The following is a 24,528-nucleotide window of genomic DNA, read 5'->3' as shown; positions in this document are numbered from 1 at the left end:
TTTGAACAGCTGCTAGAACAGCATTCTCAACGTACACGTACTATTCTGTTGCAATTTTCCTCTACAGTCTTGGGGGCATTAACATAATGAAGAAAGCCGAAGGTATAAAATCATGGGGCAGGTATAACCAAACATCGATTCAACACGAATGCAGAGGTTAAGACTTAGAGCTTGTTAGCTGGTAATTGTCTTTTATTTCATTTAAACCGCAGGTGGACAAGCCCACCATAACCATACCTTTTCCTTAAAAGCTACCCATCTTCTACTAGGATGGAATAAAAGAATTATAGTGTTGGATGAGGTCATTTCCTCTGTGTAAAGATGAGGAGGACAGAGGTCTAAGTAGATTACGAGTGACAAAGGCAGTGGGTGATGAGAAATGGGACTTGATACCTCTTGATACCTCTTCAGCACTTCCTGCCCATTTTTATTTTACAGTAAAAACACACAAAAATTACAGCTGTTAAGACTACTTATATCAATAAGATTTCTTTTTTTAAAAAAAACACAGGAAATGGAAAACATGTGTGGCTATAGGTAAAGAATTGAAGCAAATGAGAGAAGCAAACATTATGCCAGCTCCAGATACTCAGAAATAAAGTTACAACTTTTTTTGATCCCAATAGCCTAACACAATGCTAAGGTCATCATAGACTAATCAATCAAATTACATTTTCTAGTCTACCTGCTGCATTTCTTACTACATTGTAATTCCCCTGATGACCAAGACATGGCTTTTTTTGTTTTTCTTGTTCCCTACAGATTCTGACATACTTCCTGTCACATAGTTGATCCTCAGTAAACATTTATAATAAATTGAGCAAATGTCAAATGGCATATTTTTAGGGAGTAATCCATATACTTTCATGTTGCCTTTAATGTTTATTCTGGCATCATATATATTTTTGTCCATATGTCTGTGTGTAAAATAACAATGTGTATTCTCGTCATAAGGTATTTTCTATTTCAACACCTGTGCAAGTAGAAGGTGAAAATCCTTCCCAAATGCCGCAAGAGCTCATGGCAAATGCAGAACTATTGTTAAGGAAAATTTCTCCTGAGACTGTAATGTCATAGCACTTCAGTGAGGAAAGAAGAAAAGACATACTGATATTATGTACACTTAGGTAAAAGGATCTGGGGGTATTCCTGACTCTATCTATTGAAAAAACAGGGTAAAATCTAACTAACATAATTTCAGTGTTATTCAATATTTTATTGCTTTTATTCCCCATTAGGGGAAGCATCATTTTAACTTTAGCAATATATAGTATTATGGACTGATTACTATTTCAAATGACAGAGTCCTACAGTGAAACCCCTAATTTTACATTGCGCTCTGCAAAAGATGATGGCAGTTCTTCACATTTAATGGTGTTGCTGGCTCGGAATCTTGTTAACACTCATAGTCTGAGAGGTTGTGCCTATCCTTTCTTATGTTAAGCCAGAAAGAAAAATTTTCAAAGATCTGTTGGCCTTTATTTTTCATGTACGGGATTTTGGTCAATTAGAAAATTACAAAGAAGAGGCACCCCAATTTGGAAATTTGAGAATTTAATAGAATGGTAAAATTATAAAGAAATAATTTTTTCCCATAATAAAAAAACACAAGTGCTGTGGTTTGACTTGCATTTAGCTCTTTGTAGCTGTTTCTAGTCACTGATTCTATGGAAAGTCGCTAAGGAGTTAGTTGCTTGTTACTGGGCAACAATTTATTCCAATTATAACGGAAATGTTGCTAATAGACAGTTACTGGTGGATAAGAACAGACTTTAAAAATGAACTATTAAATCCACAGCATTTTCTCTTGTTGTAAAGAGGCAGAAATTATTCTAACAATTGACACTTTGTAATGTTCTAAGGTCTTTTCAGACATTTCAAGAGCTCTGGGGGCACCGGTGAGGACCCAGGGGCATGGCATGTTCAGAGCTGTTAAATGTAGAGTGCCACTATTAGATAGAATAGCTACAGAGACCGGAGACCAAATGTTACCAGCGTATGGAATGCCACTTTCTCTATAAGATGCAAATGGCATACAACCTTCAAAATCCATAGGAGTTTTTTTGTTTTTGATTTTGTTTTTTTTTTTTAGAAAAAGGTTTTAATGGACATTCGGTAACTACATTCTGTTTTTGACCACTTTCCCATTACATTTCTAGTGATCTATTCAAAATCAAAAGACAAAAAATAAAAAAATAAAAACTACACCAGTTTACAAAGAACAATGGTGGGACAGCAAAATCTATTCCTTGCTGTTTCACATGTGGTTTTAAAGAAAACAAACAACCGAACAAACAGAGAAAATTGTAGTTCCTAAGTTTCTTGACCCAAATCCAAGCAGACTCATTGACAAGCCTAAACCTCTCCATGTGTCTTCTTCCTTCTGAGGCTAAAATATGGATAAGCTCAAAGTTTGACACATGGATCTATTTTCAAATGACATGTTTGGTGTACGAAAAAAGAGATGTCTATGTGTTTTTTCCTTCTTTATAATATTAAGATGTGATATAAAATATACTAGCCAGAGCTGCATTTTTCACATGAGCAAAAGTTACAAGCAGAGAAGGAACGGAAGTTCGTCTATTGTAGGATATATAACCTTGAGAACTTCATCTTATAGCCAACAGTCACACACTCTGAAATGTCTTAAGTGATCTGGTCAGTGCTAAAGGTAGTAAGAAAATCTGGTTGCTGCAAATTTAAGCTATCTAATTTCAGTTATTCCCCCACCACAGAGTAACAGGCAAGCACATTCTCAGGAGCAGTTCCAGGCAGAGTATACACAGAAATACTTGTTGAATTTAATTGGGTTGAATTAAAATTTGTCCTTTTGAAGAATAAAGTTGGCACCGCAAGTACAAGGTCTGCAAATGATGTAGGTTCTTCTTAGTTGGCCGTCTAATGAACTCCTGACTAGTTACACATGAAAGGGATTCAAATAACTTTACTGAGCACTCATTTTAGTCTGTTTCATTATCTGAACTAAAGAAGTCTAGGACAATTAGCGTTCCTTAAAAAAAAAAGTTTCATCATTGCACTTCCTGTTTGATGAGTAAACAGCAAATCCCTTATGGTCTGCAAGGTACCTATTAAAACCTGTCACATCCCTGGAAGGGAGTAACTTGGAGAAAGTCAAGAAATCTTTCTGACAGGACACCGCAACTCCAAACAATCAACAACTCATTGTCATAGTGCGACAGTCTCAGCCCTGTTGCAACTGGGCAAATAGTCCCTTTGCAGAGAGAAGCATCATCGGGGTAGACAGGAATGCTGTTATTAACCATTAGAAGTATGACACGAAGGTCGTACATCAGGCTATTACACCTTTTCATTACATGCTAACCCCTCACGGCAGGGAAGCCACGCTTATGACTGCATTAGACAGACAAAGCCTTCAGCTCTTTAAAAAAAGAAAAAGCAAAAAAAAAAAAAAAAAAAAAAAAAGATGAAAAAAATTAAACTCGTTTTCTTACCAGCACGTTGCAGCACCAACTCGCTCACAGGAATGTTGCCTTTTACAGGTTTCTCTTTTAATTATCCTAGAAGCAGGGAGAAAAAAAAAAATCAAAAAAAAAAAAAAAAAAAAAGGCAAAGAAGAAGCAGGGTGGTTAAATTAGCGTGCTGGAATCTTTTCAGTTTGTCGCAGAGTAGAAAAATAAAAAAAGGAAAAAAAAGGCTCAGTAATTTAAATTTGCTCTCAGTTCAGGCTGCAATGCTGGGTCCCGCCCCTTCTTCCGGCTGGGTTCCACTACCTGTAAGGCTGGAACTGACAGCCACTGTGCAAACAAAAAAAGGCAACAAGCATGCTGGGACCATTCTGTCTGCTGTTTGGGTCTCACTTGCCCTGACAACTAAAAATCATCAGTGGAAAGGTATTCTACATTTCTTATTTGAGGTATCTTATTTGAGGCATTTGCATGTAATTCCCATTCATTTTAATTGATACACCATAGTACATGATATTGTGGTTTGATTACTGCTTGGGGTGTTATTTTTCTTTTTCTAAACGTCTATAATAATAATTATTAATACTATTTTTACTATGACTGTTTAGTGACATCTTGTGCATTTCTTACCGTTCCTGTCTCCTGCTCCAAAACACATTCCCTCCTGTCTTTTCCTTTAATTCCTAAACATTGAAATTTCTAGGAATATAGAGATGGAAATACTAAGATTGCTAAGGTTTCCACTTCTCCTCTGACTCTTTTTTTGGGGATGGTGGGAGGGCTACAGGGAGGTGCATCATACTAAGAATAATTTAAGGGACAGAGGGCCCAGGATGAAGGTCCCATCAACCCCAGAAACTTCTAGGAAGGATGAAATATTCAAATTAAAAAGTCTCCACAACTAAATGCAAGAAGTTTATTTTCTTATTTATGTCCTGTGCAAATAATTAAAAATAATGGAAATAAATTTGGTCTCCATTGACAATTTTATCTAAGGTGTCTCCTATAGAAAACCACTTTAATTTTAGCAACAAAAACCTGTTACTTAATGTGCAGCATATTGCAAGCGTGTAACAGAGGATTATGAAAGAGAATAAACCCCATCCTTCTTCTGTCAGGATGTAAATTGCTTATGCAGAATTTTCAACAATTTGTGTGTGTGTGTGTGTGTGTGTGTGTGTGTGTTGTTCTTTTCTAAATGCTCTTTTCAGACAAGGGTGTTAGCGACTACTTCGGTATTAAAGCTATCGGAAGACTGCATGTAGTAGGGAACCTCTATATATTTCCCTCTTGATCTGAAGCACTGCTTTTATAAGGGTTTATGGTACTGGTGCTCCTATTCAAGTCTGGATTTTTCTCTGATCATCCTACTACCCTAACTTGAGAGTACCCTGCTGACTGATCTGTCATGTCCCATAGCTGGGGGTGGGTTGCTAAAGAGTAAAATATATAATTGTACACAGCTCTTCACCGGTGGCCAAAGACACAGAAGAGGGTTACTCTTGACAACGTGACTGTGCTTAATCTACTTTAAAAAAAAAAAACTATTATTTACCTCTTATCCCTACCTCAAGCCGTTTAAATGGATTTCACCATTTCTGCACAACTTGTAGACTCTCTTAAATTCAAGGACACACTGCTTTAATGCATGACACTTTTAAAAATCAGACTTTCAAAAGATAAATGATTAACAATGTAAGTTAAATAAATATGAGTTCACTTTTTAAATTGGTAAAAATTTAGCTGTCAAATATTTGTTCTGTCATTTGAGGTCTCATCAGAAAACCAAACCAATTAAAAATGGAAAGGTCTGAGGATGCACAGAGTGAAACTCCATCTTTGTCTTGTATGATAACCTTTACCAAGATGATTTCTATGACTGTCAGCAATGAATGCCTTTGCTCACTTCCTACCAACAGCTGTAGCATAGAAAAAAAAGGGCAGGTCAAGTACTCAAGTAGCCATGTTAACTTCCCAAATAGTTAGGCAATCAGCTTTAATGAAACAGTGGTAAATTACATCAATGTGCTAATTATAGGACTTTGTCACAGCATAAGATGCAATGAAACAACCCATGCCTTGGCTTGGAAAGTGCTATGCATAGATTATTTCAAAGGATTTAATTGAAGAGAGATTTTATTTTCCTGAAGCATTCTACAGTTAAGTGGCATTCTTTCAATCCTTTCTCTTTTAAGACTAGTTCTAGACAAAAAAAAGAAAAAAAGAAAAAAAAACTGAAAATAATGACTTAAAAAGTATCTTATTACAAATATGACTAATTTACCAATATTAGTTACTTTGGTATAATTGTGAACATAACATATTTAGAACACGTTAGAGAATATCAAAATATCCAGAGTGGCATATGCTGGTTTAAATTCTGAATGTCTATTTTAAATGAAGAAATAATACTTTTACGTTCTTCAATGCTTATTGAGTTCGGTTAGAAAAATACTAATTTTTTAAGAGACAGAGTCTCATTCTGTTGCCCAGGCTGGACTGCAGTGACATAATAAGGGCTCACCGCAGCCTCAAAATCCTGGGCTCAGGCCTTCTGAGTAGCTGGGGCTACAGGTGAACATCACCATGCTTGCTAATTCTTTATTTCGTTTTTTTTTTGTTGAGATAGGCGCCTATGTTGCCCAGGAAGGTCTCAAACTACTGGTCGCAAGATAACTTCCTGTCTCAGCTTCCCATAGTGCTGGGATTATGGGAGAATGTCAATTGTAATTAAAATAAAATAATCCTGACATTAAATTTCAGAGAAGGAACATTTTTGTTTGGCTAATGTCAACTAGGTTTTAGAAAATGTGTGAGACACGTGATTCCACTAGATAATCAACCTATCATTTCAGAGAATTTTACTTGGTGCTGGATTAATATATTGCATATCTCACAGTCATACTGGAAAAAAAATCCACTTCAAAAATAAATATCCCATTAAATTGTTAGGGAATTCTGTGTAGTGATACACAGTTAGGTGGCTTTCCAATCATGGAAATGTGTTTTAAAGAAATACACTGAACAAGTTTCCTGGAGATATATTTTAAAGAACTTCTTGGAATTGGCATACCGCCATATACTATTGAAATGTTCACGCTCAGAGAAAATGTGAAGGTGGGAAATGCTAATTCATCTTTTAAAAGCTGTATCAAATTAATACATTTTAATCTTTCCAGTTATAACTGACAATTAAATATCATTTTCAAACTTCTTGCATATATTAAAATTATTACTTTTTGGTAAATGTATTCCTCATTCTGAGTCAACTGTCTTCAGTGTAATTTTACTGTTTTGTCTTTTGGGCAGTATAATACTGTCTAATAAATCATATGTTGTGGCCGTGATGTCTTATTGACAATAACTAATGTGTAGTTTTCAATTTTAATGGAATTTGGGAAGATTGTTTGCTTATGTTGTACCACTTAGCTATCATAATTAACCCCTTTATATCTGAATATTCAGAAAGTATTTTCTCAGTGCTGCCATAAAAGTGGTCTTCTACTCATGTTTGGAACCATGTCCTCATCATTGAATCATCTGAAGTTTATGAAAAGAAGTTTAATTTGACTTTTAAAACATACACAGACACAGAATTCATTATTTTAAGGAGATGTTCACAATAATTTCTTTGTGCCCACATAGGCATAGAATGGTGGATGATTTCATCTGGATATTTAGATCACAAAGAGATCAAGACAGACACTGATATTTGACCCAGGATAGAAGAAAGGCCATGAGGAGGCCTTAGACCTCAGCAAACCGTTTCCATCTTACTGCCATATTCTTACATCAACAGGAAAGCATACCGCAGATGAACCATGCTTTTCGACGGAATTCAACTCCGAAATACACGGTAGCTCATGTGCGAACGGCCCACACGGAGAATCAATGTTCCTGTACCTTTGGTGCTGGGTCTATGTGATACCTGAAGTTTCATGGCATTTTATTAATTTCTATTTGAAAACTAAAAGTGCACCCTGCTCTGCTAAAAGGCACAGAAAACATACAGAATGTAAACTGAGAACATGGCATGCCACAGAAAATATAAACAGAAAACCCTGACTCAGACAGACATGTAAAAACTAGAGCATTTTACAGACATGCCCACTACCTGGCCAAACTGGATTCAAGAATTTGGAAGCGCATATTGGAAATAAGCGAGGTTTCCTTACAAGTCAGTTGATGAGCGATCTGACTTCGAGAATGTTTAAGCAAATATGAAAGCTCAAGGAATGGCAATATTAAGGTAAGAAAAGCACAGCACAGGGGTGATGAGATGGGATCAGTAGAACACATTCAGCGTTCAGAGAAGGGGGTGATTTCTCACTTGGATAACAAAGTGGAGAGCAGTACACTCTCTGTGGGAGATGGGAAGGGGGTTGCCGATTGGGAGTAGTGCGTGATGAGGTCAGTTTGTAACAAATCCATTGGACAACTCTGTTGGACAAAGTGGAGGAGATGGGGGTATCTGGGTCCAGCATTCAGAGAAGTTATCCGTGGAGAAGCAATGATGATCAGTCATGGGTGTACAACAGAAACCACAGAATAATGAGCTCTTCAAGAGAGCATCAAGAAACAGAAAGAGCAGAATGCCAGGAACAGCAAAAGGAAGCTCAAGTGAGAGATTAAGTGACTTAAGAGGTAAGAAGACATGTGGAACAAAGTGAGATCAAAGAATTCAAGCAAAAATGATCTGGGCTAGACCAGGGCAACAAATGCTGCACAGTTTTCAAATATGTATGATCTGGCCTGGAATAGAATGGAAAATATCATTAGGAATTAACTAGTAGGAAGCTATTACTGAAGTGATTTTTATTGGAATGGTAGGGGCAGTTGCCAGATAGCACTGGTGAAAATGTGAATTGTGAAAGGCAAAATGTCATGGCATTAATCACCACACAATTAAATGTAATAAGGACTTATTAACGATATTATTGTGGTCCTATCCGGCCATGTAGTTTAATTTAGGTTTTACATAGGTAGTAAGAGATTCAGAACAGATTTCTAGGTTCCTATCTTAAAAGCGTTGACAATCTGTTTGGAAAGTGTACAATTGCATTGTAGATTTCATATGACAAACCATTCTATTTCATACAGAGAACACTGTGATATGATAGATAAGACAACATGCATACCTGTGCATAATACATAAGTATCTCTTACCAGTGTATGGCATTCAACTTGGCAGGGACTATGTATGCATATAATTTTAAAGGAGATTTAATGGCATACCTAATAAATAGGCTGAGGAAATGCTTGCTGGATCACTAAGTAAAACAATATACATGACACTATAATGTACTTTAAACTTTCCAGGAATCAGACACATGTACATGCATGTCATCACTTCGAATGGTGACCTACGTAAATGTCAATACCGGTCTGAACTGGTAATATTCTGTCCTCATTTCAGGACTGTACTTTTAGTAGGTGCTTCTGAGTTTTCTCAAATTTGAATCTTTATGAAATGATTTATAAGGAAGTATAGCCCTCCTAGCCCACATATGCTCTGCAAAATGCTCATTGACATAGCTTCTGTTTTCTGATATTGTTAGTAAGGCAGAATTAAATGACTTGCTATTCTGGCATTTTAGCAAAGAAGTAGCATTTCATTCCAAAACTCAGAACTTCTTTTTATGCCATTGGTGAGAAAGTCCTTTTTAGGGCAGTTTTTTTGGTCCTAAATCATGATTTTCTGCACTTACCAGAATTTATTGAATTTCTCTCTTTTAGATCTAGAAAGAAAGTCAAGAGGAGATGATAGGTGGGGAGATATTATATTTGAATCCTGAAAATAATCTTCCAATATTTTTCTGAAACAATGTACCACTTTCATTTAACCTAAAGCCACTTCAAACATGGGAATTGCGGGTACAGTTTTCCTGGGCACTGAGTTAATTTTATTATCCATTCAGGGGCTATATACCAGTTTGTTACACAGTTTATTTAGACAAAGGTTCAACAGTTGATAGAATATCCTGCTAGTCCCCCTTTTGTTCTCCTTCCACTTTCTACAACATTACATAAACTTTCTAACATTACCATTTTTTGCTAGAGTTCAATATACACTACTGTGGGAAAAACAGAAACAAAATAGAAACAAAACTAACTATACTTAACTCAGGCAGCCGGGCACGGTGGCACACGCCTGTAATCTCAGTACTTTGGGAGGCCGAGATGGGCGGATCACGAGGTCAGGAGATCGAAACTATCCTGGCTAACATAGTGAAACCCCTTCTCTACTAAAAAGAAAAGAAAATGCTTCACTCTAGAATTTTGATGAAAAGGTAAACCGGTATATTATCACAAAAAAAATTGTTTCATTTTCCAAGTGGTTTAGTCAAAATGTGTAGTTGATGTGTTTAAATGAACTTTTCAATTCTGCACTCAGAAAAGTACCAGGAAGACTCACGTGCAGCTTCCTGAGGAGTCTGTGTTTCGCCCTAGAAGCAACAGGAGGCCACTAAGGTATTTTAAGCAGAAGCACGACATCATTATTCATATTGTTGAAAGACAAACCTTCCAGCAGCATTTAAAATAGATTGAAGTGGTGAGATTATTTCAATAACATATTACCCTGAAAATATTTTTACCTTGCTTGGTGGCAAAAGGATTTAGGGTAGTGTGTAGGGAAATATGATTTAACAACAGAAAATATAATTTTGGGGAAAGAGGGAAAAAATAAGAATATAAAAGCAGAAGACAAGCAGGAATTAAATTAATATACAACATGATACTCTAATGTTGAATACCCTTGATAGAAGTAAGCTAAGCTTTGCTTCTAAAGCTTCCCAAACAATATGAAATAGAAAATATCATTAGCCGCATGCATCAAAATATCTAGAAGATGAAAACAAACCACTTGTTTAGGAGAATTACAGCTCTTTGACATGAGAAATTACAAAGGAATTTCTCTACCTTTTCACAGAGAGGTACCAGAATGGTTTATGAAACAATGTTTGGCACAAACATTTATATTTTATATACAATGGGTCTGATTTTGGTCATAAAAAGACCCAATTTCTTATATCAAAGCTCAAGGTGATCACAATTTTAGCCTGAAAGATAATCAAACATGGCTGGGCGTGGTGGCTCACGCCTGTAATCGCAGAACTTTGGGAGGCCAAGGCAGGCGGATCATCTGAGGTCAGGAGTTTGAGACCAGCCTGGTCAACACGGCAAAACCCCAACTCCACTAAAAATACAAAAATTAGCCCAGTGTGGTGGTGGGCGCCTGTAATCCCAGCTACTTGGTAGCTTGAGGCAGGAGAATCGCTTAAATCTGGGAGGCGGAGGTTGCAGTGAGCCGAGATCTTGCCATTGCACTCCAGCCTGGGCAACAAGAGTGAAACTCCATCTCAAAAAAGAAAATAAATAAATAATAAATAAATAAATACATAAATAAAATCAAACGCTCCCCTACAGACCTAAAAATAAACAAAAGGCATAGTAAGCAATTAACTAATCAATTAGGCAATATTAAGCAGTCAATTTCAGTTAGGCACTGTCCTTGTCACTAGAGATACAACTGGCAACAGGACTTACTGTTGCTCTCAGACTACTGGGGACACAGACAAGTTAACAGACAACTGCAATAGTGCATGATGAATAGAAGGAGAGGGAAACCATTGCATGAGATGTGAAGGCAAAGCACAGTCTCAAATGAGGCTTGAGGGATGGTTTCCAAGGGGAAGTGACATCTGTGTAGCAGCCTGGAAGGGAGAAGGAACTCCTGAGGAAGAGACTAGGAAAACGGGAATAGATGAAACGGCCGTGCTTGAAGGATCAAAGAAGTGAACATCTTTCCTCCAGTGAGTTAACGGTTGTATCTCTAGTCCCTAGAACAGAGTTATTTAAACAAATTTTTAACTAACTCAAAATTTTTTTTTTTTTTTTTTTGAGACGGAGTCTTGCTCTGTGGCCCAGGCTGGAGTGCAGTGGCCGGATCTCGGCTCACTACAAGCTCCGCCTCCCGGGTTTACGCCATTCTCCTGCCTCAGCCTCCCGAGTAACTGGGACTACAGGTGCCCGCCACCTCGCCCGGCGAGTTTTTTGCATTTTTTTTAGTAGAGATGGGGTTTCACCGTGTTAGCCAGGATGATCTCGATCTCCTGACCTCGCGATCCGCCCGTCTCGGCCTCCCAAAGTGCTGGGATTACAGGCTTGAGCCACCGCGCCCGGCCACTCATAATTTCTTAAATGTTGATAGAATAACATTGCTTAATATGGTCAATGTCATCTACCTAGAACTTATGAAGGGCATCATATTTAACGTTGAAACTCAGAAGCATTCTCATTACAATCAGAAACAAGGTAAGAGTGATTTCTGTTATCTTTGTTATCCAACATTGCTTTGGAGACAAGAGTTAACAATAAACAATATATATTTTGAGACAGTAGAGGCAAACTCATTCATTTGTCTTTTTTGGATGATATACTTATCTATATAGAATACTCAAGACACTACATAGAGGTCACAGGAGATCAAAGTTACTGATACAAAATAAATACATAAAAATCAGGAATATTCTTATACCTCAGCAATACCCATAAAATGTAATAGAAAACAAAAGACTCTATATGCCAGTAATCAAACTATGAAAAATAAATTTAATAAAAGATGTGCAACATCTTTTTAGAAAAAATTATAAAATGTTAACAAAATATATATATAGAATGGAATATATGAGTTATACAATGTTATAGAGAACTAATCTATAAATGCAAAGTAATTTTAATCAAATTATTATACATTAGAACTCATGGAGTCCACATCTAAAATTTATTGCTTGAACTGTACAGTAAGCATCCTTTACAAAATATAATATTTGGGGGAATAGTATGTAAAAGGTTTTCAGCTATTTCTTGATAAGAAATATGAAGCCACAGCTTTAGGAAGCATAGCATACTTTAAAGCTAATCAACAAAAATAATTTTACAATGAAACATAATGAAGACAGAAAAAGGAAAGCAGGCTTCTTCTTCTAGCCATGACCCAGTAATGTAGTGTGGGACTTACCTTCCTGATGTGAACAATTAAACCAGGTGAAAAAATACTAATCAACCGTGTACAAGCCTTGGATCATAAGCAGCTGAGAACTGTCATCCCTGAGAGAGGGGAAACACATGAAATGACCCCATACTCACCATAGCTCTCCAGGGAGAGGTCCTGAAATGCAGCAGAGGGAAGCAAAGCTAAAGCAGAGCTTTACGGAGTCGCTAATGAGGAGGCAGAGAGTTCGAGGCTACTGAAACAGTTGAACTTTGCATGACAGATTACCGGAAAGGAGATCATAATGGAGAGAGGGTCTCCTAAGTATGTGTTTGTGTTCCTCAAAAATCCTTAAGGCCAAGGTGGGATTCTGCATTGCCTAGCACAAAGTGCCAGGTTCAGAGTGGAGCTGCTATTGCATAGCTGTGGTAGATGTAGTATTGTGGCCCAGTTAGAATGGAAGGGCGTTGTTAAATTTATACCTGGGCATTCAGCTGATATACTAGCAAGGTCACACCTTAGGAGCAAAAACCGTATCTGAAAGTTATGTAACCTTCCTTAAGGAAACTTAAAACAAAGCCTCAACAAAATACGGTAGAGATGCTAGCAAATTTGCATCCCATTAAAACAAAATTCAACCCTCCAAAATAGACATTAATCCAGACTTAACAACAATTGATCATTCACAATAACCAGCATTCTTGCTTATTCCCTAGACATGAGAATAGGCAAGAAGAGAAATACCTATTTATTTAATCCAAAAAGAAGACTGAAAAAGATAAACAATATGACAAGAGATAGGATAGAAAACAAGTAGAAATATGGTATACATAAACCCAAATATATCAGTAACTGCAACAAATGTAAATACACCAAACACTCCAATTGAAATGCAGATTATCAGACTGTGTATTAAAGTAAGACCCAACAAAAGGCAATCCACAGAGATTCACTTTAAAATATGAAGATACTACCATATGATCCAGCAATTCCACTACTGTGTATGTGTGTATAGGTGTATAGGCAGACAGACAGATAGACAGACAAACAGAAAATAACTCAATGTATTGGAGAGCTATCTGTACTCCAAGATTTATTGCAGCACTATTCACAATATATAGAATCAACCTAAGTGACCATTAATGGATGAATGGATAAAGAAAACGTGGTATCTGTATATACAATGAAATATTATTCAGATACAACAAATAAAATCCTGTCATCTGCAGCAACATGGATGGAAACAGAGGTCATTACGTTAAGCGAAATAAGCCAAGCACAGATATTGCATGTTCTCACTCGTATACGGGAGTTAAAAGAGGGGATTTCATTTCATGAAAATAAAGAGTAGACTGGTGGTCACCAGAGGCTGGGAAGGGTAATGGGGAAGGAGGTTGAAGAGGGGTTGATTCATAAACACAAATAGTTAGAAAGAGGAAGACCTAGCGTTTGATAAATCAGCAAGGTGACTATCGTTAACATTAATCTATTGTACATTTCAAAGTAACCGTAAAAGAATAATTCAAATGTTCCTAGTATAAAGAAAAGGTAAATACTGACAGTGATGGATTCCTAAATATCCAAACTCAGTCTTTACATAGTATATACATGTACCAGATTATCTTGTGTATCCCAAAATATGTACATTAATTATATATCAAAAAATAAAACTGTTAGAGGAAAACAAAAATAAAATATAAAGACACAACTAGATTTAAAGTAAAAGTATGACAAAAGTACACCATGTATACATTAAGCACATGGAAGTCATAAAAGGATAAATGTATACCAGACTAAGTGGATTTCAAGATAAGAAGCATTAGAGATGAAAAAGAACATTTCATGCTAAAAGAGCAAAATCAACAGAGAAATATAACAATCCTCAACGTGTCTGTGGCTAATAACTGTCTTGAAAAATATGAGCAAAACTGGCAGAACTAAAGAGAGAAATAGAAGAAATTCCAGCTTGGAGTTGTAGATTTTGACTCTTCTCTCAGAAACGAATTGAAAAAGGAGACAAGAAATCAATAAGGATATAGAAAACCTGATCTCAGAACATTATACCCAGCAACTGCAGAAAACACATTTTCTTCCCAAGTGCATATGAAATTGTCCCAGATATACCATATTCCGGGCAATAAAATGAGTGTTAATACATTTCAAGACTAATGAGCAAAAAAAGAAAAAAATTACATTGTCAGGAAAAAAAAAAAAAAGAGGCTACATGACTACATATCCTCTTGTCATGTAAGAATAAGGAAATATTATCTACAAGTCAATGATGGCAACAAATTAAATGAAAAGACACATTTCTTAAAAACCGAGTTTACCAAAATCAACACCAGAAGATATAGAATACCAGAAAACTATTTACTTATTAAACAGATTTGTGATAATACAACTTCCTGCAAACAAAAGCCCAGACAGATACACTGGTGCATCCTAACAAATGAATCATGTCCGTTTTCACACAAACGGTTTTCAAAATAGCAGAGGACACTTCCCTAAATTAACGTTATGAAGCTATCTGTAATGACACCATGTTGACTGTAATAAAGACTGGCATGATCTTTATAAGAAAAAAAATGGACAGCATTAAGTTTTCTTATAAACAAAGATATCTACCCTATTTCTCCTCAATTCAACTCCTAGGAATTTACTCAAGAGAAATGAAAACACATATTACCCAAATAATCATAGTTGATACTCATAACTAGCGTATCCACAATAGCCAAGAACTAGAAATAAGAATATGTTAACAAGTGGATGAAAAAAAAATTTGGTGATTCATACAATGGAGTAAGTATGTAGCAGTAAAAATAATCAAACTGATGATATATGCAAGAGCAGAGATATTTTTATAGGTATTATATTTAATAAAAGGAGCCAGATATAAAATACAACATAGAGCTTATTTGTGTTAGTATGATGCTCTATAACAGGCGAAACTAATCTAAGATAATAGAGATTAGAGCAATGGTAAGGAGAGTTGGGGTGAGGAGACTGGACCATGCCAAAGTGAAAAGGAAACTTTCAGGGGAGAAAGAAGCACTGGGGCTGCTTGTTACATGGCTGTGTGTATTTGTCAGCACTCATTGAACTTCATACTGAAGTCTATGCACATCATTTTATATTTTGTATGTAAAGTTTATAATAGAAGTGAAAAAAAACAGAGAAATCAGAACACCTACAAAAGAAAGACAATTGAAATAACTACATATATACTAAATACAACAATGTAAGCTGGAAGAAAATGGAGTATTAACACAAAAACACAAAGGATGTACTAAACAAGTATGTACATTTAAATTTTGCCTCTGTAAAATGTTATAAATGTCTAATTTGTGAAATTTTCATTAGAAAACAGAACTGAAATGTTAGACAACAATAGCATGTATGGCAGGGGAAAGATGATCTGAGTTAAAGTCTTCTTTGGGTCTTGTTTTCTAGAAAAGCTGTCCTATGATTCCCACCCTTGTGAGGTTACACGTTTACGGAAAAATTTCAAGAGTAGTCACTAACAGAAAAGAAGAAGCTTAAATATCAAATCAGGAGAGAGAAAAATATTAAAAATAAAACAGATAAAATGAAAAGATAATAAAAGAGAAAGAATTGTAGTTGTTAGGGACATTCATATAGTGATTCTTACAACCCGCTACAGGTTAATCGCCTCATACATACAATGACTTGAATCCTTCCCACAGCTTCATGGCTTCACTATTACCTTCATTTTATAGAGAAGGAAAGTGGGACACAAAATGTCAAAAACTACTCTACTTAGTGGCAGATTCAAACTTAGGCAGTTTGGTTACAAAATCCATTTTGGAACCAATATCTTATTCTTCCTGGAAAGGCAGAACAAAGATAAACTTAAAAGAGATATAATGAAAGGAATTCCAAAATGACAATAATTTCAATAAATGTGAAAGAAGTTACTGGTAAAATATTTCTCAAGGGAATTTCAAAAGTTACAGCCCTGCACCACTGGAAATGGTAAATGTAAAACACGGCAAAATTGAATGGAAAAAGAGATAAATGCAAACCAAAATAAAGATTAGGCAGCCATGTTTATACAGAAATATAGTTTAAGATAAAAAATATATTGAGGGTAAAGAGAATCATTAGACAATAAAAATATTCTATTCACTGGGAACTTACAGCTTTACAAACTTGTATGCAACTTATAAAACAGGCACCAAAGTTTACATCAAAAATGAAGAGAACTACTGTGGGGTTCAACCCATGCTCACAGTGAACGAATGATGAAATTATTCAAAGAGGACCTCGAGCCCGAGCGTGGAGAATTCTTATCTGTTATTGTTTTAAATAATGATTAGACATAAGTATATACACCATAATCCTTTTAAATATATTAATAGATATTTTTGCCAATAAAGTCTTTGCTACTTGCTATTATTTGTCTCAAAAGTAAAATTTATAAGGAGGAATTACTGATTTAGAAATTATATAATTTTCAAGGTTTGATATTTATTATGTATATTATTGAGTTTACTTCCTGAAAAATTAAACTTACACTTAAAATATAGATATAATTTTTAATATTTTAAGAAGGCTTTATCAATTTGAATAGATAAAATATAATGAATGTAGATTATTTTAATTTTGAACTTCAGATATAAATAATGTGGGTTTCTTTCATACAAATGATGCATACTTGTGTGTGAGTTTTTCAGGTTTTACACAATTTTCTATTAGCATATTTATGTTATTTTTGACTCATAAGAGTTTTCATGTATTAAAGATATAGAACTTCAATATGTAAATACCATTTCAAGTTTTAATATAAACAAGTTTTTCATTAAGAAGCTTAAAGGTTTAATGTACTCAAATGTGTTTCCTTTATGTTTTTCTTTATTGTATTGAGAAAATATTTTATTACTTCAAGATTAATGATTTCCATATATTTACTATTCTTGTAAATTCAATGTACATATAATTATTATTTTAGCAAAAAATCATAAAAACATAGTTGAGTGAATTACAATTAGAATTGAGTAAAAATGAAATAAATCAAGACAGTGTAAAGTATTGATAGTGGCACCTAAATTGAGAAAAATTTAGAGTCATGAATGTTTATAGGTTAGTCAACCAAAAGAAGTAGAAAAAGGCAATAAAAGTTAGAAACCGATGAAACAGAAAATAAAGATACCACAGATATACTAAAAAATTAATAGTTTTCTTAAAAAGTAGAAAAACAGGCCAAGCGTGGTGGCTCACACTTGTAATCCCAGTGCTTTGGGAGGCTGAGGAGAGCAGATCACCTGTGGTCAGGAGTTTGAGCCTGGTCTCAAACTGTGAAGACACCCCGTCTCTACTAAAAATACAAAATTAGCCGGGTGTGGTGGCTCATTCCTGTAATCCCAGCTACTCAGGAGGCTGAGGCAGGAGAATCGCTTGAACCTGGGACGCAGAGGTTGTGGTGAGATGAGTTCGCACCACTGTACTCCAGCCTGGGCAACAATAGCGAAACTCCATCTCAACAACAACAAGAAAAAGTAAAAAAAAGACAAAAACAAACACACACACACCCCTCTCGTAAATGAAAAATATTAGCAACATGAGGGGACATCATTAGAAGAGAAGAGATTTAACATATTATTGGAGAATCCCATAAATGACTTGAAGACAGTAAGTCAGAAACCTTGGACCAAGCAAATTCTTAGAAAAATATTATGATAGAATGCTGTAGAAGAAATAGCAAGCTTGTGTAGCCTAATAACCATAGAAATAAAATTAGTGTTAAAATTATCACAAAAAATATACCATCCCAAATGATTTTGTCAGCAAATTCTATGTAACTTCGAAGGAAAGGATTCCCATTATTTTGCATTTTCCAGAATATGGTAAAAAATAGAAATACCCTAATTCCACAAGACCAGGAGAAGCTTGAAGCCAATCTCAGCTGTTATTAATTATTGTGAATAAGAATGGAAATTAGCTGGTTATGGGATTGACACATAAAATTCTATTTCTTTACATGAACAAATGAGAAACAAAAGTTGCAAAAATATGTATGCCATTTACAATGACAATAAAATTACAAGAAAACTCTAACAAAATTTGTGCAAAACAAGACTGGAGAAAACCAGCTAATTTTGTTGAAAGCTTTAAAAAATGATGTAACTAAAAATAGTTATCATGTTCATGAATTTAAGGCTCATACTATAAATATTTCTTACTCAAACATATTTATAGATTCAATGACTTGTCAATAAAATTCCAAAAAGACTTTGTAAGTTGATTCTCATTCTTATACGGAATACACTAGACCAAAATTTGCCAAAAACATTTCAAGAACACAAGGTGTTTATGTGCACGAGTTGCTCTGCCAGGTGTCAAAACCGATTATTAGGCAAAGGGTAGTGTGTGATTGGCCAAAGGATAAAGAAATTGATCAGTGGAACAAAACAGAACTCTTAAAAACAGATCCATCCATGAAATCTGGCATCCATTGTCATTGCAAGTGTGCAGTAAAATGGGTCATTTAATTCAAAGTTATGTTCTGTGGCATTTTCTGTCAGTAAATTGAGCATTCTGTCATTCATCTGAGGTGGTGCTTGCAGGGGAACAGGGTGCAGTAAGGCAGACTCATATCCTGAGTGTTAGTTCCGACATGAATGAATCGCTGCCCCTACGGGATCGAAGACACTGGATGTATTAGATTTTCCATGAGGTGACTGACTGTCCTCTTTGCATAATGTTATGTATTGAGACCTCAAGTTTGGGCTCTGCTACTGACAGGGCTGAACATTCAGGAGCAGGAATGGGTAGCTGAGTCTTGGCACAAAGAAACCGAGGGTACCTGGCTTATTCATAACCACCACTTCTCTCATCATAACTACTCCATTTATGGGGCCACTGTGGAAGACAGGATCGAGTCTGCCTGCTATTTGCCCCTAAATGCATCCTGTCTACTTAGCTGTTGAAGGCTTCCTTTACTGATACGTATTGATTATGCCTACACTCTTGGGTCTTCCCTCTATTTTCCTCCGCTTCATTTCCAATCTTTCAGTGTGGGTACTACTAGGCCCTTATTAATCAGTAAAGCAAATCATTGCTACTGCCAAGAAATGCATACATCTTCTTATCTTAGGTTATTTTTCTCTCCCTACAAAAAACATGACCGAGTATGTCTACTGCCTGTGGCTCTACAAATTGATTTTCTTCTCATTGTTCTTTGAGGTCATTTCTGAGCAGGCCTGTAGTACAGTATCAGACCAATTCTGTCTTTGCCAACATGTTGAGCTAACCTACTTCTGGAGGAAGACTTTTATTTTCTTTTTGGTTCATTGTTAGGCAGCTTTAGAGAATGGCTAAGAAGGCTCTGCTTGTGGGTGGGACACCCATCAACACAAAAAATGTTGGCAATATGGAGATCTGAGGCTTCTGTTCTTGTAATTTTGAGGGCCATCTGGAAATGCTCAGGACAAATTCTGAATGTAAAACTCACATTGTATGATGGATTGTGACTGCACCTGTCCAACTTTGTAACTTGGTGAGTCTGACAATACTCAACTCATTAGGTAGTTCCAGTGGTTAGCACTCTCTGTCTGCTAGGGCTGGGTAGTGTGCCAGAAGTTGCTTTTCAAACACCAGACAGTAACTTGCTTCAGAACTCTTGTGTTCTATGCAGTGACTCATTTACTGGGGATGACCAGAGGCTTTATATTAGTACATTATCCACCACAGATCCCTGTAGCCCCATTGGATCTGCCAGGTCATATAGTCTGGACCTGTGACAAAGTTCTCTCTCATTCTATGCACTTAAAACTGGCAGCCTCTGAGTCACTTCATAAATGATCAGAGCACTTTGTGCAAAAATGGTTTATGCTACCACCAAAATACAGAGAAAACTACTAAGCCTGTGGCCTTTTTTCTCTTGGTGATAAAGAATGTATGGTTCAATAACTAACCCTTCTCCTTAGATAGAATACCACAGCATGCTCCAGATTAATGAAATCTTGTGAACAGTAAGAAAGTGGCAGGTGCCTGAATTTTAATTTTGTAGAGTATGTAGTGCTCTCTGGCATGTTATGTACCTTTTCAGGGATCAAGAATACTTGCCACTTTCTGCTCACCAGAGCAATCGTTAATATATGATTAACATGGTGGCCAAGCATGGTAGTTTTCAGAATGACAAGATGACCTAAGTCTTTATAGAATATGTTGTGACAAAGAACAGGAGAACTGACACAGCCTAGAGGAAAGACAGTACCTGTGAACTGCTACTGTTCCCATGTAAAAACATGGCTTTGGTCCCCTTTACCCATGAATTTTAACAATAATTTACTGTATCAATTATAGTAACCATATCAATAATTGTATACCACAAATCCGTGATGATCTATTACATTAGCAGACACGCAGTGTGGAGGCTTCTCAGGGTACCTGACCACATATCATCCAGACACAGCATCAGCTATAGTTATGAGTACGTTCACCAATATTCTAGATCTCCTCTCCATCTAGGCACAGAAAAGGATTCCATTTCCCTGCCCTTTTCGAAATGAGGCTAAGTGTATTTGACATGCTTTGACCAGTAAAATGGCAAAGTCACATGCATCACTTCTTGGTGGTAACTGTTAGCCAGCGTGTTAGCATCTACATTTGCATCCCATTGCCATGGTGATTATCAAAGTGTTGATGTGTGTCTATTCCTGCCCCAAATAACCTGTGTTGGTCATGCCCATGTGAGCAAGAAGTAAAACTTTAGTTGTGTTAAACTACCAAGATTTTGGGGTCATGTACAACTTTATTTTTATTTATTTATGTTTTTTTGAGACGGAGTCTCGCTCTGTCACCCAGGCTGGAGTGCAGTGGCCGGATCTCAGCTCACTGCAAGCTCCGCCTCCCGGGTTCACGCCATTCTCCCGCCTCAGCCTCCCGAGTAGCTGGGACTACAGGCGCCGCCACCTCGCCCGGCTAGTTTTTTTTTTGTATTTTTTAATAGAGACGGGGTTTCACCGTGTTAGCCAGGATGGTCTCGATCTCCTGACCTCGTGATCCGCCCGTCTCGGCCTCCCAAAGTGCTGGGATTACAGGCTTGAGCCACCGCGCCCGGCCTGTACAACTTTAATATACACAGAGGCTGGCAAAATATGGCCCACTGCCTGTTTCGATCATACTATGTTGTTGAACCCTGGTATAGCCTATGCTATCATGATAAAAAAAAAATGAACAAAAATACCTTAAATCTGAAATGCAGCCCCATGCTGAGCATAAGTAGGAATAATTATTTTCCTAAGCCACTCAATTTTGGCATGACTTATTATGCACCATTATTGTGGCAGTACCTAATGGATACACTATTAATTGTATAGTTTTCTTTTATTTATTTATTTTTATTTTTGGAGACGGAGTCATGCTCTGTCGCCCAGGCTGGAGTGCAGTGGCACGATCTCGGCTCACTGCAAGCTCCGCCTCCTGGGTTCACGCCATTCTCCTGCCTCAGAGCTGGGACTACAGGCACCTGCCACCACGTCCAACTAATTATTTGTATTTTTAGTAGTGGCGGGGTTTCACCGTGTTTGCCAGGATGGTCTCGATCTCCTGACCTTGTGATCCGCCTGCCTCGGCCTCCCAAAGTGCTGGGATTACAGGTGTAAGCCACTGTGCCCGGCCAATTCTATAGAGTTTTAACACATACAAACTTCAGGGAAGGTATTTGAAGTCACAGTGGCAATCACCCCTTGTGAGTGGTGACTGGAGGAAACCCCAAGAGGGTAGCTGAGTTGCTGTGATGTTCTGGTTCTTGATTTATGTGGTAGATACACAGGAATATTCAGTTTCTGAAAGTTCATCAGGTTTAAACAACTCGATGAACTTCTGATTTTAGTTTTCCTTATGCCAGGACGTTTTCCATATTTTCTTTGTGTGTCAAGAAGACAGAGGAATAAACAATACCTATGTGTCTCTATATTGAATGTTTTATGAGGCATACCGTTAAGAGTGAGAGGCAATCACAGAATAGCCAGTATGAATAGTATGCCACCATTCGTATGAAATTCAAAAGGTGGATATGAATACATACATTCTGGTATATAAAAAATACCTCTAGAATGATAAATTTAATTGCCTCTAGAAAGGATAACTGAAAAGTCAGAGTAGAAATTAAATAAACTTTTAATTGAGAACCCCCCCCTTTTAAAGACTGAATTTTTTACCATGTGTATATAACTGAAATTTTAAACACCAAAATTAGATTTATAATGTATATACTATACTATTAACTCTAACTTCCATTACATCTGTTTCTGATTGCTACTATTACTTAGATAACAGTGTGATAACATCCTTAATTTTGTTTCACTATTTAACATAGATTTCTGAAAATATGATTGGATCCAGAAATGGGTGAGAGATTGCCTTGAAGATTAAGTGATTTAATCACAGGTATTTACATTTTATCTCTTACTATATCTTTTTGTTATAGGTGAAATTATGTTTCATATTCTTGGACAAAATTTACAAATTTTTAGGATGAGAACTTGTAAAACTAGAGTTCTTTGGATGATTTATGAAAATTTGATTTGTATTATTACATACATATTTTAATTCATATGTGGTCCAGGCTCAAAACACTGGGCTGAAACAATCTTCCTGCCTCAGTCTCCCAAGGTTGTTTGAATAACAGGCATGTACCTCAGTACCCAGCTAAAATTCTTTATTGATTTTTCGCCTTGCTATTTAAAGAGTATTATTCTAAAAATTTATTTATTTTATATATTTAAGGTATACAATATATTTTGATATATTCATAGTGAAATTATGGAAGTCAAATAACCCAATCCATCACCTTCTGTAGTTACCTTTTGTGATAAGAGAACCTACAATCATAGCAAATTTTCAATATACAATATTATCAACTATAGTCTTCATGTTTTGGGTTGAATCTCTAGATTTATTCATTCTCACAACTGCAGATTTGTACCCTTTGACCTACATCTCATTTCCTTCCCCTCCTTCCAAGTATCCACAATTCTACTGTTTCTATTTATTCAACTTGCTTTAGATTCTGCATACAAATGAGATCACGCAGTACTTTTTCCCCCTATGTCTGGCTTACTTCACTTAGCATAATGTCCTCCAAGTTCATCCGCATTGTGGCAAATGGCAGCATCTCCTCTTTTAAGGCTGAATACTATTTCATTGCATTTTTCTATGTGCAATCCTAAAGGGTGATTTTTAGGATGGAGCATATGTTTTATTATCCAGCCACTTCTTAGCCTGTATTAAGAATCACAGCACATAATCACACATACACAGAGCTCTACAAATTTTTGGTGTACAGTGGTTTCATCTACCTTGAACTCTATGGTTAAGGGGCTCATTTTTCTCATAGGTCATTTGGCTTCCACAGTGGGCAGTGTGAATTAATCATTCCTTTTGTCTAAATGTCTTCTTTGTTCCTTTATTTGTATAGAGAAGGAAGACTTGTGTCTTTTGTCATTTCCATTTCTGAGAGTTTCCTCTCTGTTCTGCCCACTGGTCTCCTATTTTCACAATTTCTCCTGGCAGAGAAAGATACTCCAGTCATTTTAGTAATCAATAGCAGATCACAAGTCTTCGTGCTTTTCCCAGTATTTTTCCAGGGGAGGAAGTTCTGCCATGTATGTGGTTACGTCCTAAGAGGTGTCATGCAATGACACAATCAAAATATATTTATAGCTATATCTATAAAACATCTAGACATAAAATATCTATATGCATACAATCAAAATATCTAGCATATGATTCACTGATTTTACTTCAAATATAAAAATTCTCCAGGTATGAATGCATTAGCGTCATGGTCATTTTTGTTTAATCTTGATTAAAAATGATTGAAAAAGCCATTTGGATGAAGACACAACTCTTAGTTTTCCTTGTGTCATGTTAGTAACTTGATATATTTTACTTCGAGTTTAAGAACTTGAATTAACCATTAAATAAAGTAACTATTGGTTATTTTTTCCCTAAAACTATGAGCCTTTAATGGAAAAGATGACATTATCAATTCTCAAACATACTCTTATTTGAAGAACAATCTACTGAATGATATTACATTGCAAGTACCTAGAATCTCTT

The 24,528-nt window shown here is 36.2% G+C and overlaps 1 protein-coding gene across 4 annotated transcripts in view; it reads right to left on the bottom strand.

Moving 5' to 3' along the window:
* Positions 1 to 3,539, bottom strand: part of CELF2 (CUGBP Elav-like family member 2) — an 871,667-nt gene extending 868,128 nt beyond the window's left edge. For 3 of the 4 annotated variants that reach the window (XM_025397815.1, XM_025397819.1, XM_025397825.1), the window contains exon 1: positions 3,474 to 3,539. The gene's annotated coding sequence lies outside the window, so the exon portion shown is untranslated. The remainder of the gene's footprint in view (positions 1 to 3,473) is intronic. The other variant, XM_025397814.1, reaches the window with a different exon arrangement.
* Between the last annotated feature and the right edge of the window lie 20,989 nt (positions 3,540 to 24,528).

The sequence above is a fragment of the Theropithecus gelada genome, chromosome 9 (assembly GCF_003255815.1).
Source record: "Theropithecus gelada isolate Dixy chromosome 9, Tgel_1.0, whole genome shotgun sequence".
NCBI lineage: Eukaryota > Metazoa > Chordata > Mammalia > Primates > Cercopithecidae > Theropithecus > Theropithecus gelada.
The sequence above is the reverse complement of the archived record's forward strand: the minus strand, read 5'-3'. Positions and strand labels throughout refer to the sequence as shown.